Genomic DNA, 13996 nt, shown 5'->3' on the forward strand with positions numbered 1-13996 from the left:
TAAAAAGGTTGAGAAGAAGGTGCAGCCAGGCAGGGGGAGGAAGAGAAGGAAGAGGGAGGCAGGAGGGGGAAGAAGGGGAATATGTAACAGAGATCATACGTAGTCCATGAAGCCTAAAATATTTGCTGGCTGGCCCTTTCTAGGAAAAGTTTGCCCATCACTAGTCTAAAAGGTGTTCAACATAAACTGATCCCAGAACCTTTAGGATGAAGGTGGTCTCATGGCACTTGATTTCTGCCACACAAATACCAGGCAGCACTGACCTCAGCTAGGTTGAAACCATATTAACAAAAGCAAAAAATCTGGTGATTTTCCAATTAATTTGAATGCTGTAGAGTCACACAATTATTAAAGATTTAGTTGACCTTATTGGTCGTTCAGTCACAACCTTCTACCCAAAGTGGGTCCAATCAATAAAAACATGGCTGCAGAGCAGAAACACGTCTGGAGGCAGCTCCACACACATTTCTTTCCCCGAAGCCATTCTGCCACCTACACTGCCACTGAGGTCTGTCTGTGCTTCTGCTTCACCCACTCACTCTGAACTCTAAATTCTATTTTTATTTTTCCATTGCTTCGAGGTTGCTGAAAATATTGATAAACCTTCCATTTCACAGCCTTGCACTCCTGCTTTTTTCCTGAAATTGTTTCTTAAGGGATCTATCTAAGGTGGTTTCCTTTCTATATATATTTAAAAACACTTTGAAAGAGACAGATTAGAAATTATTTACTATGTGAATTTCTAATTACTGCAAAACAGTTATGGGGTAGGACAATGGGACAAGAATCAACACAATGGACCAGTGGATAAGGTGCAGAAATTTTAAAGATGTTTATCCTCCTCTTGACTGAATCTGTATAAAAGGATTCTCTGCCTTTTAGAGATGAACTTTGGGAAGAGACATGGAGAATTTAGAAAGTTCCCCCAATATGCAGCCAAAATAATTAGGTGGTTAAAAAGGAGTGTGAGGGGTACTTTGAATGTGAGCTAGACATGTATCCAAAGAATGAAGTTGCAGTTCAGTTCAGTTGCTCAGTTGTGTCCAACTGTTTGCAACCCCATGGACTGCAGCACACCAGGCCTCCCTGTCGATCGACAATACTTGGAGCTTACTCAAACTCATGTGCGTCGAGTCAGTGATACCATCCAACCATCTCATCCTCTGTCGTCCCCTACTCCTCCTGCCTTCAATCTTTCCCAGCATCAGGGTCTTTTCCAATGAGTCAGTTCTTCACATCAGGTGGCCAAAGTATTGGAGCTTCAGTTTCACTATCAGTCTTTCCAATGAATATTCAGGACTGATTTCCTTTAGGATAGACTGGTTGGATCTCCTTGCAGTCCAAGGGACTCTCAAGAGTCTTCTCCAACACTACAGTTCAAAAGCATCAGTTCTTCAGTGCTCAGCTTTCTTTATGGTCTAACTCTCACATTTATACATGGCTACTGGAAAAAACATTGCTTTGCCTAGATGAACCTTTGTTGGCAAAGTAATGTCTCTGCTTTTTAATATGCTGTCTAGGTTGGTCATAGCTTTTCTTCCAAGGAGCAAGCGTCTTTTAATTTCACGGCTGCAGTTACCATCTGCAATGATTTTGGGAGTCCCCCAAAATAAAGTATCTCACTGTTTCCATTGTTTCCCCATCTATTTGCCATGAAGTGATTGGGACCAGATGCCATGATCTTAGTTTTTTTAATGCTGAGTTTTAAACCAGCTTTTCACTCTCCTCTTTCACTTTCATTAAGAGGCTCTTTAGTTCCTCTTTGCTTTTGCCATAAGGGTGGTGTCATCTGCATATCTGAGGTTACTGATATTTCCCCCTGCAATCTTGATTCCAGCTTGTGCTCATCCAGCCCAGCATTTCTCATAATGTACACTGCATATAAGTTAAATAAGCAGGGTGACAATATACAGCCTTGACGTATTCCTTTCCCAATTTAGAAGGAGAAAAATATAAAATTTATAGTGGTGAAAACTGGCAAATACTACCTTAACCAGATGAATAAGGTTAACTTTACCAGTGATGTCCTATAACTGATGTGTACCCCCATTACGATATGATGAGAAAGGTACTTCACCTCTGTGGTATTCTTTCCAAAATCCTATAACCACAGTTTTCTCTTAAGGAAAGCAACAGACCAACCCAGATAGGGGGACATGCTACAAAATGCCTCAAAAACTATCAAGGTCAAGGGGGTGGAAAAAAAAAAACAACAAGGAAAAACTGAGAAATTTTCAGTGGAAAACAAGAACATACTAAGGAAACATGACAAGTAAATGCAAAGTGGTATTCCAGATTGGTTCCTGGAACAGGAAAATAACTTAAAGGAAAACCGGGTGAAATCAGAATAAGATTTGGAGTTCAGTTAACAGAACGTGCCAGCGTTGGTTTCTTAATTTTCACTAATGGAGTCTCATTGTGTGGGATGGTAGCGAGTGGGTGCTGGAACTGGGAGAGGGGAGTGAATATAGGAAACCTCTGTAATATTTTTACAATTCTCTTGCAAATCTAAAACTGTGCTAAAGTATGATAAGATGTTTATTTAAAAAATGAAATTGGAGGGGGAACAGAAAACATGTGAAACAGTGGTGAATGGTGATGGTATTAGGAAGTGTTCAGTTGTGGAGTGCAGATTGAATTCTTCAGGCGTTCAAAGCAGAGAGAGAGAGTAGTAAGGGCTGAGATGGAAGGTTTCATGGAGCATTGGATGGGAAAATGAGCACCTTACAGATGACAGGGGCAACATGAGTGGACAGAGGACTGAAGGAGTCCTGCTCAGGGACCAACGCAAATGAGCTCACCAGAGCTGTGTGGGCAGAGGTCGGAAGGAGATGGGTTTGGACAGGTAGTGTGAAGCCAGGCAGGGCTGGAGCTCCTGGATAGGAGGGGCTGCTCAGAACAGATGTGTCTGTATAAAACCACTGAGTAATTATTGGAAAGGAAAAGATCTTTATTGGCCAGAGGAGAGAAAGCATGGTTAATAGTTCTCTGCAGGCACCTTAATCATTTTAATAACTGGGAGGTGCAAATTATAAATGAAAAATAAAAGTCTTGTAATAGGTAAAGTGCTTTTTTTTTTCTTCAATATTTGGCTGCACCTTGAGGCCAGTGGGATCTTAGTCCCCTGATCAGAGATTGAACCTGTGCTCTTGGCAGTGAAAGCATGGAGTCCTAACCACTGGACCACAAGGGAATTTCATAAAATGCATTGCTATGAAGGAGAATAAGCAGCCCTTTTGCATGGGCATGATGATCTGATTGTGTGTGGTAAGGGAGACTTAAATTAGACAAGATACAGTGCCTTTTGACTGAGAAGCCATTAAGTCTTAGAATACACCATGAGGGCTGGCATAGAATCTCTTACAGAGATGGGAATACAGATCAGGCTGGAGGGCTGGTGTACCTTCTCGGCAGGATAACACTTTACTCCAGGTTTCTACCAGATCTATGGCTCTGTGATTTGAAAAACAGTTTTGAAGACCTGGGTCATGGCTCCTGGTGAAAAAAATCAATGGCTGTACAGGGCTTTCCCACTTAGCTTTTCATTTTTACATTCTTAGGTCAAGCTGGTGACTGTAACACTCAGGAAAATGATAGACTGCCCTGCTCAGAGCTCTGGGAAATCGGAGGAGAAATAGAGTACGTTCCTTTGGGTGCCTGGTTCTTTGGGGCCTGGCCTATTGCATTCCTGCTAACCCTCATGGGCCTCACCAGCTGTTGATATGATGAATCCATTGCTTCTGATTCTCAATATGCTCTTTGATCCAGTCACTCTTGGCTACATGCAGTCTGTTACAAAGAGCAGGAGCAGGCTTTCAGAGACGCAGAGAAGCTTCCATGAACATCTGCTGAGTCTCACAAGCTTCCGGTCCCGGGGGAAGGACACCATTTCTCAATCACAGCCTCTGAGATTTTTTTGCATCCATCCCATACAAACAAGAGTTTTTCTGGTAGCTCATTTCCCTGGTATGCTTTCTGGAAAAGCAAATAAAACTCTCTTATCATCTCGACTTACACACTCTTCCTGTTATCCACATGTTGCTGCTGTGAATAAGACATAGCTTGGGTTCCTACAGATACAGAGAGCCATGGAGAAGATGGGGGCCTTCTGGGCAGGAGCAGATGTGTTTATGTCCTACCTGTGTCAGACTGATGGGGTCCTTGAGGCTGTCAATAGTGACACAAGCTGATTTTTTCCCCTTATCACACTGAGATCTCCCCTCCTGCCAACATAGCATCCTCTGGCCATCACAGCAGGCAGACAACACTGTTATCTTGCCTCCAGTCAGAGTGCTCTTTCACTGGCTCCCTGGGAAATGAGGTCTACCTTTACTGGTACCCTGATGTCAGGGGGAGGGTAGGTAGGAGAGGGGTGGTGGGGTCAGCAAGCTGAGCTGCTTCCATAGGCTCCAGCTTGGAAGAGGGGTTCAGGCTCACCATTCCCCGTGGCTCCTGAGAAAACAAAAAGTGAAAATTAAACCACCACCTACTACCCATCACTGCTTCTGTGATTCATAGAAACTGTAGCCTGAGAGCAGCATATATACATCAATCACTTAAATGGAGGGTAGCATTTCAATGTTTTGTTTCATCTCTAACTTCTTCTCTACCCTCTTCCTCATCCCCACTTCCAGATGACGCTTTTGCCCTTCTCTTATTACTGACATTCTCTACACAGTGTCTGAGACGATGCTCGATAAATGGAGTAAGGTTGACTCTCCATGAGAAGAGAGATGTCTATTAAGATACAGCTATAGAATTCAAGCTCTTGAGGGAAATGGAACAAAATATCAATAGAAGATATTGACCACTGAATTCAGGGACCATATAATTTGGCAAGATGGAGGCCGTAGGTGGCCTTGCCTAGAGTAGTCACAATGGAGTGCTGGGGAGAGGATCTCAGTTAAGTTGGTTTGAGGAAGGAAAATGTAGGAAGGAAGTGGAGACACTGACCATGGGCTAAAGGTCATGTCAAAGGGCATGAAGTCAAGGGAGGGTTTTAGAGGCTACTAAAGCATGCCTGTCTGCTGGTGTTGATGCTGTTTGCTGATCTAGGGGAAAAGAGAGAACTGATGAGACCCATTCATTTCTTTTTCTTACTTTTAAAAAAGCAAAGTCCATTGTGAAGGATTCAATTTCACTTCATGGCCACTGCTCTTTCTACTAGTTTATAACTCTGTCAGGGTGGAAATCATATCTGATCCACTTCTGCATTTCAAAAAGTGCTTGGACATCAGGTCCATCGGGGCAGGGATCAGGACTGCCTTTATTCTCATTGTGTCCATAGTGGCCAGCACCATACTTTGAGCACAGTAGGTGCTCAATAAACTGTTGTGGCATTGAGCAGTTGCTTAAAGGATGATGGCGTGAGCACAGGCATGAGCGGACTCGACTATCTACTTTATGGAGTTTCTGTCGGAAATTTTGAATCATGAACTGCCTTCTTTTCTCTGCCTCTGTCAGTTCTAATAACTTGCTCTCTAAAACACAGACTCATACTCAGGAAACATTAAATTTAATATACACCTAGAAAAACAGGTTTGTTGCAAAGGAACCTACCTGTAAGTTTCAAGTTCCCAGTAGGACTGATTTTGGGGGGTTTTCCTCCATTTTGGAATATCTTTTAGTTACAGTTTTCTGTTGTTTGGCCATGCTGTGTAGCTTGTGGGATCTTAGTTTCCCGACCAGGGATAGAACCTGGGCCCCTGCAGTGAAAGCAGCACATCCTAACCACTGGATCTCCAGGGAACTCCCTCATTATAGTTTGCTTTATAAAGTGTGTTCTCACCTGTCATCTCAAGCTTTTATCAGTCCTGAAGCAAAGTGAGGGTCGGATATGATTCCCATTTTAGAAATGGGGAAGCGGAGACCCAGAGGACTTCAATTTCCTTGAGTTCACACAGCTCATTGCTGCAGATCAGGAACTTGACCTCAGATATTCTTGCCCTCCGTTTAATGAATTAGTATTTAAGTTCTCAATTTAGTAAGAGCTCTTCACCCACATCCTGTGACTCAGAGGACCCACTCCTGTTTTTCTTCCACTTGTTTCATTTCTGTGCAAAGCAATGACAAATCTGTATTTCTCCAGGGCAGGCCGTGGTTCATCAAAGCTTCTGCCAAGTTTTAACCTTTTCTAATACTTGAGGCAGATGGGACAGGCCATAATAAGGCTGACTTTGCTTTGTGGGAATTGCTGGGTTGGACCAGATGCCATGCATCCAGCCTGGAGGCCGAATCCTCCAGTGGCATTTAGGGTTTTGTGATATGTGGGCTTCTGAGCAGGCAGGCAGGGGCTGAAGCACTACTGTTTACCAAATTGAAGCAGATGTTCCACTCTTTGAAAGGTGAGGTGGAGGCCCCTCCCCTCTGAAATCTGTTTTAAAATGTGTCAATCTGGGAAAGGTAGGCTCCAGATACATACACCTGAGACTCTGTTATGAGACAAGCTTGACTAACAGGCTTCCCTGGTGGCTCAGCTGGGAAAGAACCCACCTGCCAATGCAGGAGACAAAAGAGACTCAGGTTCAATCCCTGGGTCAGGAAGATCCCCTGGAGGAGGCAACAACCGACACAAGAGCCTATTGTATCTTCTGGGAAATGAAATAAACATAATGATAAAGTAAAGACAGTGAATATTAGATGCTGAGTTGAGATTCACTCATACATGTGTCTAGGACATACTCTTGGTTAAGTGTTGGGCTGACATATGAGCATAATGAAGTGAAAGTTGCTCAGTTGTGTCTGACTCTTTGAAAGCCCATGGACTATAGAGTCTGTGGAATTCTCCAGGCCAGAATACTGGAGTGGGTAGCCTTTCCCTTCTCCAGGGGATCCTCCCAACCCAGGATCGAACCCAGGTCTCCCACATTTCAGGCGGATTCTTTACCAGCGGAGCAATGAGGGAAGCCTGACATATGAACACAGCAGATTCAACCCCACAAGCCATCCAGTGTTTACAGACCAGCCAATTAATTAAAAGACTCAAAATGTGAACAACTGGATTATATTGCTGCACTCTATCAACTCCTAAAGGGATATGTGGTTCTGTTTCTTTTGTTTTTCCTTTTCTTAATTTTAGTTTTATTGAGGCATAATTGACATAAAATTGTAAGATGTGCATAGTGTACAGAATGGTGATTTGATATACATATACATTGCATGGGGCTTCCCAGGTGGCTCAGATAGTAAAGAATCTGCCTGCAATGCAGGAGACCCAGGTTTGATCCCTGGGTTGGGAAGATCCTCTGGAGAAGGGATAGGCTACCCACTGCAGTATTCTTGCCTGGAGAATTCCATAGACAAAGGACCCTGGTGGGCTACAGTCTAGAGGGTCGAAAAGAATTGGACACAACTGAGTGACTAACACTTTCACTTTTCATACATTGCATTGTTTCTTTATTTTTAATCTATCATAAAATAGAGTTAGCTGAAGCATTTGACATTGTCAGAAGTTGACCACTTCAGTGAAATAAGGATGTACATAAGAATATACATGCATTTCTATATACATTTTGTCTTCACCTAATCATGAAGGAGTTTAGTGGAAGAGTTGATGATTATTGAGCTTGGATCGACTTATTTCCTCCTTTCACCCTCTTTCCTCACACTGAACACACACTCTGTATTAGACCCTTCTCTAAGTATTGGGGATACAGTAGCAAATACGGTGGACATGGTCCTTGGCTTTACGGAACTTACAGTTGAGGTGGGGAGAGTATAGTAGATGGGTTGATTGGAATTATGTAGATAATTAATTATAGTGTTTGTAAAAACTGCATAGAAATGTAAAGTGCTTGAACGGGGAAGACAGAGAGCAATGGATACATTCAATGTCCATTCAATGGATATGTGAGCTGAATCAACAGGGCTGGTGATTCATTCGATATGGGTGGGGGTGATATTTGATATGGGAGGGTAGGTGAGGGGTCAAGGACAGGACTGGACGATTAGCCGGATGGATGGTGGGAGAAGATGGAGGAGGAACAGACTAGTAAGAAAAAAATCCAAGGGAAACTGGATTTTTTTCTGGGTGAAGATATCCTATACCGATTTCCCTTCCTCTCTCTCTCTCTCTTTCTCTCTCTCTGTCTCTCTCTCTCCAGTATCTTCATTCCTACCCACCTCCACCCCACAAAGAAAAGAGAATTTCTGAAAGTCCTTTTTTGATTCCCCAAAAGAAAATTATTATCTCAATGAGCCAGAAAGACAGGTCCAGAAAAAGCCTGTTGTGCAGGCTTTTTCACTCCTGATTGTAAATGGCACTCTAATCTCACCCTTTGTAGGAACCATGATGGTGATCTGCTTCTCCATTTAATGGCCTGCCAGCCTGTCTTTTCCTTGTTATGTCCTATATTGTGAGCTTCCTGAAGGTCAGGGTAGTGTTCATTTTTTTTTTTTTTTTTTGGTCTCCCTCCATCTAAATAGAGCATGGCATTTAGTAGGTAACAATAATTATTTGTTGAATTGAATGATAAGACAGTTGTATGAATGCTGGCTACAATGAACTTGGGTTCTTTTATGCTTGCCTAGACTTTATGTGATCTTCCTAAGCACTGTGTATTTCTGCGTGTGGCTCCTTTTAAGGAAGAGGTGTGTCTATCTTTCCAACCACTGCCTCTCCAATCCTGATATATGGTTAAGTTCAAAAATACTTGTTCAAGAGCGGTGGTTGCCAGAGGGGAGGAGGGTTGGGGATGAGTAAAACATGAAAAGGGTTTTAGGAGGTACAAGTTTCCAGTTGCAAACTAAATAAATCACGGGGATATAAAGTATGGCATGGTAACAAGGGTCAATGAGAGTGGAGAGCGTACTTGAAAGTTGCCGAGAGAGTAAGTCCTCAAAGTTAACTTTGTGCAGTGACAAGTGGTAACTAGACTTACTGTGGCAAACATTTCACAATATCCACAAATATAAAACCTTTACGTGGTATACCTGAAACCAATATAATGTTATATGCCAGTTAGAACTCAGTAAATTTGTTTTTTTTTAATACTTGCTCCGTTTTTGAAAAGAAGAGGGCAAAGTTATTAAAAACCTCCGAAAGCATTCTGCATATTATGCGGGTAAGGAAACGACAACAGCAACAAAGTACACCACTGATGAAACTGAAGAGCCTCAGAAGTACTGCTGAGGTTTATTTTATATATTTAATTAATTTATTTATTTTTTGGCTGCACTGTGAGACATGTGGGATCTTAACTCCCCAACCCAGGACACAACTGATGCTCTGAAATGAGGAGTCTTAACCACTGGACTGCCAGCCAAGTTCCCCCTATGGTTCATTATACAGTCGAGTGTTTTTACCCACAGGCGGACCATCTTTAGATTAAACGAGTTTGATTCAGATATTAGACCCTAAATTAATTTTCACAGTCAACAAGATTGGACGAATTTGACATTTTGATTCTCAAACTAGAAAGGATGGTGGCTTTTCTTCATTGGTTTTCAATGATGTTCCGCAGAGTCTTTGGGGTTTCTTGGAAATCTTGAGCAAGCCAGTTGGGTGGGGCTCTGACCTGTTACTTCTGCCTTCACACCGTGCACCTCATCTGTATTTATTTTGCTTACGTACCTGTAAAATTTCCTTTGAAGAACAAGTTCAATGACTTTAAAGAAAAAAAAAAAAAACCCAATGTCAGATAACAACCTAACACTGTTCTCAAATAATAATAATATTCCTACATGTAAATTTCTTACCTGAGACGTGATGGTGGCATCTGCTTGTCTTTGGGAAACAACAGCTTAGTCTCCTAGAAAGTACGCAAATCAGTATCAGTTCAAACATCAGAAAGTTATAGATGCTTGTAAAATGCACATCTTTTCCTTTTTTTTTTTTAACTTGCCTGTTTTCTGGTGTAGGCTTCCCAACGGCTTGCCTCTTTTCTTGTGTCTACTTTCCATTGTGAACTCTTTGAGAGCAGTAGCAACAACTTTGGTTTCTTTTGAGGTTAGCACAGTGCCTAGCACAATAAAGTTATACTAAATAAATAAACGGATGTTTGGATGCATGAACGGATGGATGGACTAGTAGAAGAATGACTGTGACAGAATACAAATGCCTGAGACTTGGTAACTTTTTTCTAATCCTGTCTCAGCAATCCTGTTTGGTAAGACCCTGAATAAATTGATTTTGTATCTCATTATACTAAATATAAAAATTAAAAATAGAGTGTGTTTTGCAAATTAAGGATAATGAGTCACTGTTTCTTGGGAATAGAGAGTGCATGAACAAATTAATTACAAAGTCTTATGTTATTATCATTATCATGTTAATTATAAGATGTAGCTGCTGTTGATGAAACTAACCCAGGAAAGAAAGGTTATATGAGCAGTTGGTTCAAATTTTGGGCCAATATTCTGGTAAACAAAATTATTGTTTATAACACAGAGGACCTCAGACCAAAGGTTGACAGAATATAGGCTGTATTGGGTTTCTGCAGATTCAGTAACAGCGATGACCTAGTAGCCAAAGGAGACATTGAAAACCAAGGCAGATTTGAAGAGGAAGAGCCAACAGTTGTGAAGGGTAAAGATTTCCATCTCTTGTCAACTGCTATGCTGGATGAATGTACGTCTGTATGAATAAATTTAGTAGAACTTATTAAGTTGTTTTCCTGTGCAAGAGCTGGTGCTGAAGGAAATGAGAGATGAGTTACTAAGTCAGGGGAGACAAGACATAAACATATAACAAAGGAAGTATGAAGGCCACAAGAGAAATAGTGTTCAGTGGGATGAGAATTCACGAGGAGGAGAACAATCTTACTCTAAATATTGCTTATTACTTGGATTACTTATGCCTTGGTTTTCAAATAAAATAAAACCTTTCATCTTCTCAATAGAGCCTTTAGAATAAATAAATATGTAGAAAGTATTTCTGGCAAAGGTATGCATTCCCCAAAGAAGGAGGCCATTTTCATACACAATTGTGTTTCTTCGTTGGGACAGCCGGCTCCATTTCGCTTCCATCATGTCGTGAAGGCTCTTGACGTTGTAAAGTTGTCCCTGATTCTGAGTCAAAATTGAATCATCAGATTGACTGACCTCGCCACACCATGTGTTTTGAATTAAAAAATTTGTGTGTGCATGTGTGTGTGTGTGTGTGTGTGTGTGTGTGTGTGTTTAGCACATGAAAACAAGGACTCCCCAGGCCCCATATTCTTTGTTATTCCTACATTTACCAATGTTTTCACAATTCTGTGAAAACAACGTATCTCTGATATATTCAAAGTACCTCATTTTTACAAGGCAGGATATTAATATAATCCGGAAAGACTAAGAATAAGTTGATACGTGTACTCCTCCAAAAAACAACAGTAACTTTTGACCTTCATGCAAATCTTTCGATTGGAAGGGGTTAGTTCAGTTTTCAATTTAGAAAAAAAAAGGATAAATAGATGATAGATCTAAAAGAAAGTTTGAAGAAAAAAAGACATGTATAATCTCATTCTAACTTAATACACAATTTTTTATTTTCATGCATTTCCTTTCAGTTATTTTTTTCTTCATGTCATTACCTTCCACTCATTCCTAACTCACCCTACCTGATTCTACTGCCACCGGGCCACCAAAATTGCTCCTATCAAGTCACCAACGGCCTCAGCAGCTTGCTTTCAGTCTTCATTTGCCTGATCTGCCAAGAGCCTTCAGCACAGTCGAGGCCCCATCTCTTTCTTCCTTATTCTCTGTGTTCCAACACGTTGGGTTGACTGACTTTGGGTCCACTGTGTTCTTTTCTGTTAATGGTTTCTGCCCTCTGTGTTCTCTGTTCTGTCTTACTTAGAACTCCTACTATCAGATCTCCTGGATTAATTCTCTAGTTTTCTTACCTTTAATGTCTGATTTCCTGTCCCTTTTCATGGCTGGGATATTCTCTTATCTCTCTGAGGATATCGATGATTTTTTTTTTTTCCTTCTCCAAGCATAGTCTTTGTTTTTTCCAAGTTACTTTTTAACTGAGTATTTATTTTGGTCTTAGTCTTTCAAGATAACGACTGTCCAGATGTGTGCTCACGTAAACGTTTCAGTAAGTTTGTTTGTAACTGAGAGATTGGGAGCTCTGAGAATGTGGATGGTATTGACAAAGCATTGTGGTTTGCCTGGGACTCCTAAGTTTTAATACTAAATGTCCCTTGAACTAGGGAACCCCTCAGTCCTAGCTAAGGTCACCCCCTGGATGTCAGATCATCTAGAGGGTGAACTGTCTGGAAAGTTCCTAGGGAGCCCAATGTCAGTGTCTTCATTTCCTTTTTCCGTGAGTTGGCAGATTCCCCAAAGCATACTTTTCCAATTTCCTGCATGGAGGTCAAAGCCCTGCCTTCGAACGTTTTTGGACTTTAGTTGAGGGAGTGCAGCAGGGATTGTCAGCTTCCAATATGAAAATAGCCTCTTAATCTCACTTCAGCTGTGTCTGGATTTTCCTGTTCACTGTTTACTGAGTGCTTGCCATGGGGCAGGCACTGTTTTTAAGCACGGGAGAGGCTACAGAGGATAAGACACAAAACTATCTGCCTCTGTGATGCATGTATGAAAACAGGCAATCAATCAGTTAATTCTTAAAAATTATGATTTGTCAAAAAGAGATAAATGCTTTGAATTAAAAAAAAAAAACAAACAGGAGTGAAGGAAAGATAGAGCTAGGGTGAAGTGAAGTGAAAGTCGCTCAGTCGTGTTGGACTCTTTGCAACCGCATGGACCGTAGCCCGTCCACTGGCAGGCAGGGTCTCAACCACTAGCACCACCTGGGAAACCCCTTATTTTATAAATAGTAGTAGGTATATTGGACACAACTGAGCGACTAATACTCACACACGCATATGAATTTAGGGCTTCCCAGGTGATGCTGAGTAAAGAACCTGTCTGCCAATGCAGGAGACATAAGAGATGCAGGTTTGATCCCTGGGTGGGGAAGATCCCCTAGAGGAGGGGATGGCAACCCACTCCAGTATTCTTGCTTGGAGAACCCCGTGGACAGAGAAGCCTGGCAGGCAACTGTCCAGGGAGTCACAAAGTGTCGGACACGACCGAAGCAACTTAGCACACACACACACATATGAATTTAAGGCTATTTTAAATAGAGTGATCAGAGAAGATCTTACTGCGAGGATGACATTGAGCAAAGACCTGAGGGATGTAGGTGGTGCTGGAGGAAGAGCCTCCCAAGCAAAGGGAATGAGCAAGGTCCCTGAGGCAGGAACGTGCCTGATATCTTTGGGTATGGTTGTAGCATAATGTGTGGGCTTCCCTGGTAGCTCAGCTGGTAAAGAATCCGCCTGCAAGGTAGCAGACCCCAGGTCGATTCCTGGGTTGGGAAGAGCCCCTGAGGAAGGGATAGGCTACCCACTCCAGTATTCTTGGGCTTCCCTGGGTGGCTCAGAGGGTAAAGTTCCACCTGCAATACAGGAGACCTGGGTTCGATCTCTGGGTTGAGAAGATCCCCTGGAGGTGGGCTTGGCAACCCACCTCAGTATTTCTGCCTGGAGAATCCCCAGGGACAGAGGAGTTGCAAAGAGTCGGACACAACTGAGTGACTAAGCACAGCACAGCATTGCATAGTGCAAAAGGAGGTGACTAGTCATTTTAATTATTATGTGTAAAATAGACTGCATAGGCTAAGAGAAGAACAAGTAACCCAGTTAGGAAACCATTGTATCACTCCAGTCAAATCATGGTGGTGCCTTGGACCAGGACCAAACTGTGACCAAATTGCTGCTGAGAAATGGCTAGTTTCCAGATATGTTTTCTGGATTCACGAATGGATTGGTTCTGAGGAGACAGAGAAAGGAGGGAATCAAGGATTGACTCCAAGGGTCTTAGTCTGAGCATCTGGAAGAATGGAATTGCTACTTGCTGACACGGGGGAGATTATAGGGAAGCAGGTTTGGAAGAGACATCATGAGTTAGGTTTTACACGCCATATTTGAGACATCTATGGAATGTATGTGTGGAGTAATAAGTGGCTGTATAAGTCTGGTGTTACGTGGTTCTGCACCCAATTCCA

General features: G+C 42.1%; 1 long non-coding RNA gene across 1 annotated transcript; it reads right to left on the reverse strand.

Annotated features, from left to right (window-relative positions):
* Window positions 1-9099: 9099 nt before the first annotated feature.
* On the reverse strand, window positions 9100-12736 carry LOC112578541. Its single transcript, XR_003102900.3, has 3 exons — window positions 11826-12736; window positions 9697-9749; window positions 9100-9605 (listed from the first exon to the last, which is right to left on the reverse strand). It is a non-coding gene; the product is annotated as an uncharacterized LOC112578541 (long non-coding RNA).
* Between the last annotated feature and the right edge of the window lie 1260 nt (window positions 12737-13996).

The sequence above is a fragment of the Bubalus bubalis genome, chromosome 13, assembly GCF_019923935.1.
Source record: "Bubalus bubalis isolate 160015118507 breed Murrah chromosome 13, NDDB_SH_1, whole genome shotgun sequence".
NCBI lineage: Eukaryota > Metazoa > Chordata > Mammalia > Artiodactyla > Bovidae > Bubalus > Bubalus bubalis.